This window comes from Podarcis bocagei (genome assembly GCF_964188305.1).
Source record: "Podarcis bocagei genome assembly, chromosome: 15".
NCBI classification, from domain to species: Eukaryota; Metazoa; Chordata; class Lepidosauria; order Squamata; family Lacertidae; genus Podarcis; species Podarcis bocagei.
In genome coordinates this window covers 19662507-19666158 of record NC_138141.1, presented here as the reverse complement: position 1 = coordinate 19666158, position 3652 = coordinate 19662507, and the positions used below count along the sequence as shown (strand labels likewise).

General features: G+C 42.7%; 1 pseudogene across 1 annotated transcript; it reads left to right on the top strand.

Annotated features, from left to right (window-relative positions):
• Positions 1 to 562: 562 nt before the first annotated feature.
• Positions 563 to 2335, top strand: LOC308574039 (nuclear pore complex protein Nup50 pseudogene; annotated as a pseudogene). Its single transcript has one exon. The product of its transcript is annotated as a nuclear pore complex protein Nup50 pseudogene (transcript).
• Positions 2336 to 3652: the final 1317 nt, after the last annotated feature.

Genomic DNA, 3652 nt, shown 5'->3' with positions numbered 1-3652 from the left:
GGAAAAAAATAGTGGAGAGAGGAAGAGAGGGGATTTATAGTGAATTATAGCTGATGATTTTAAGGCTTCAACTGGGGGGGAAGCTGGTGCATTAACAACCAGCATGCCCCCATTGTTATAGTTTCACTGTCAAGCTAAGTTTAGCAACAAAAGACTTGGTTTTCCTGGTCTTGGCATTGTTATCCCTTTCTACAGGGGTTGACCATTACTTATTGATACCATGCCATCCACACGCGTGACACTTGGCAGAATAACAAATGCAAAAAGGAGCTTATCAGCTCCGTTTGGGCAGCAGGGAAGATGCCAGAAGAAATAAGAGGAGCCTGTCGGGTGGATCAGGTCAGGAGGGCCCATCTAAGCCCAGCACTTCTGCTTGTCTACTTGCTTGATCCATGCTTTCCAGGTGTCAGTCCGAGTGGTTTTCCCCTTGCCTTGCTCCTTTCCCAGAGAAAACCCACTCTTTAGTGCTAAATTGGAACAAACATCAATCCGGAGAAAATTCAAATTTCTCTTTGCTCCCATTGAGTGCTAAATAGTGTTTTTCCCGAGCTGTGCTTTCTGCTGCGCACGCGCGCGTGCCCGGCTTCCCGCCTTCCTCTTTCTCTCCGCCCGCGGCGCCATCAGCACATTCCTCCTGTGAAGATGTGTGTGTATACTGCATAAGAGCTGCTTGATTTGTGTGGTGCCTGGGTTTCAAAGGGCTTTTGTTGGGAAAACAGACTATGAATAACAACCCTTGCTACTATCCCAGAAGCTAGAGGATGCTCTCCTCTTTGCCACCACTGCATTATGACATCATCAACCATATATAGGAGCTGCTGCTTGCCTTCTTTGAAACATAGCTTCATCTTCCAGCATTCTGAAAGCATTAGGAGATAGATCAGGAACTTCTGGTTTGTGGTGTAGTGCTGTACAATGGCTAAGAGAGTAGCAGAAAAGGAGCTGACTGACAGGAACTGGGATCAAGAAGAAGAAGAAACTGAAGAGGTGGGAACATTCTCAGTGGCCAGTGAAGAGGTTGTAAAGAACAGAGCAATTAAGAAGGCAAAGTGTAGAAATGTGGGGTTTGAGGCTGAGAGTGGTGGAGCTTTTAAAGGTTTTAAAGGTTTCGTTTTGCTGTCTGGAGGTGGAGGATTTTCTGGCTTTGGCAATGGCACCGGAACAAAGCCTTTAGGGGGGCTATCCAATGGCGGCGGCGGCATTGCAAATAGCTCATCGTTCACCAATTTAAAGACTGCTGCTGAAACAACTACTACATTTAGTTCTGTGGTGTCCAGTGGTTCAGTGAATAATACTGTAACTGAGAAAAAGCCTGTAAGTGTGGAAGCAAATGGTGAGAGCCAGCAGCCCTTGTCCTCTGGATTCACTGAGAACAAAGCACGCAGCCCTGATGCTTATCATAAACAGTTAGCCGCTCTAAATTGTTCGGTGCGTGACTGGATAGTAAAACATATAAATGCCAATCCACTCTGCGACCTGTCGCCGATTTTCCGAGACTATGAGAAATATTTAGCTGAGATAGAGCAACGCGGAATGAGTAGTGAGAGCGGTTCTGAAAGTGACAGTAACAAGACAGTTGGAACTCAGCCTGGGTCTGCATTTGGGAGTCCAAATCTTCAGCAGAGTTCAACGTTTTTCTTCAATAGCAACATATCTGAGAATGCACCAGGAAAGAAAACAGAAATGGAAAAGAAAAAGGAACCAAAACTAGGGTCTATGTCAACTGTCTCCTTTACTTTTAGCAAGAGCGTAGACAACTCTGGTCTGAATTCTGGTGCATTACCTAGTTTCTCATTCTCTCCTGGAAGTGCAAGTTTATTTGGAAAAGATACAAGCCAAGGCAAGGTTGTTTCTTCATTTTCCAGCAAAGCACTAGATATTCAGACAGAAAGTGGTGGCAATGAAGATAAAGGGGGTGATGAAGAAGATGAGGAGCCACCAAAGGCAGTAGTGAATGAAATAAAGGAAGATGATGCCTTCTACTCAAAGAAGTGCAAAGTTTTTTACAAGAAAGATAATGAATTTAAAGAAAAAGGTATAGGAACGCTACACTTAAAACATGCAGGAAATCAGAAGATTCAGCTATTAGTACGGGCAGATACCAACTTAGGCAACATATTGCTGAACATTTTGGTGCCTCCTAAGATGCCATGCTCCAGAACAGGGAAGAACAACGTGCTCATTGTCTGTGTTCCAAATCCACCCATTGATGAGAAGAATGCTACCGTCCCTGTTCCTATATTGATAAGAGTGAAAACAAGTCAGGATGCAGATGAGTTGCACAAAATTTTACTGGAGAAGAAGGAGGTCTAAAAATCTGGGCTGTTGAAAATTACAGACGAAACTTGCCCAACTGCTGCTGCTCATTTCCCCTCTCTTGACTCTGCTAGTAACTTTTTAAACCACTTCTGACATTCTAAGGACTGTTTAGGAACTCTGAAGAGCTTTGGTGAGGGAAAGAAACTAAGATGGCCAATAAAAGCTTTTAAAAAAATAAAATAAAAAAATAAATAGTGTTTTTCCCTGGGGGAAAGCAGTGCGACAAGGGGAGATGTATTCAAGGGGATGCTGCCTTCAACAGTAGAGAGAAAAAATGGTGCTGAAATAGCTTTTCCTGTTCCTTATGGTCCTCCAGACCACCTCACTGCTAGAAGAGTTTCAGTCACCTCTTCCATTGGACTGTATACGGAGGCCCAAAGGAGTCAATCTCTGGAATGAACTAGCCATTTCAGCCCAACAGCTGGATGTTACTCCCTCTGTGGTTCTCTCACCAGATGTTTCTGGCAGGGCTGTGTGCTGAGTCCCTAATTCCCTCTGTGGCCCCAATCAGTCTACCACTAGATGGTTTTGTTTGAAAATGTTGAAACCAAGAAGACAAAAACTTCAGGAAAGAATGGGGAAAATGTATAACTAAGATGATGGATGATGATGCCGAAATGCCAAAGATGACCGTGAAGATCAGAGATCAAGATGAAAAAAAGTTTGAGCAGGAATGGAATAAATTTATAGACTATTTAAAAGTCCACTGTAAATATATTAAAATGTTAGCTGGTTTGATATAACATTTATGTAATTATACAATCAGAAATTAAGATAAATAAGAGGGAAAACAAAGAGTTTGGAGAAATAAAATGAGATGCAAGAAATTATGGGGGAGAAAATTGGAATCCAGGGAAGGGGTGGGGGGAAGTCTATATTGTATTTTTTGGGAAAGTATTGAATTATTGTGATTATAAAATTTGAAAATAAAATATATTTTTTTTTTAAAAAAGAGATTTTTAGAAACATCTTTCCATTGGAGTCTGAATCCCTAGTTCGTTGCCAATCATCCAGAGCCACTTTGAGACAGCATGAAGGGTTTTCCTCAGGTGCTTGGAGTTCCTTCCCCACCATCTACCCCATGGAAAGCATCAAATTCCTCTTGGAATCCAGTCCTCTCTTCAATCACACCACCTTGAGACTTTTCCACGCTTCCCAGCATGGAAGTAGGGCTTCATTTTTTCTTTGCTCTCTCCCTCCTAACATCATGAAACCTCTCCACTGGGTAGTGAACTTGCCAGGTTCTTCAATGCATCAAGTTTGCTACCAGAAGTATTTCAATAATTATCTTGCCGTGCAGGCAAAGACCGGCAGCTGGGAGCCCTGAATTACA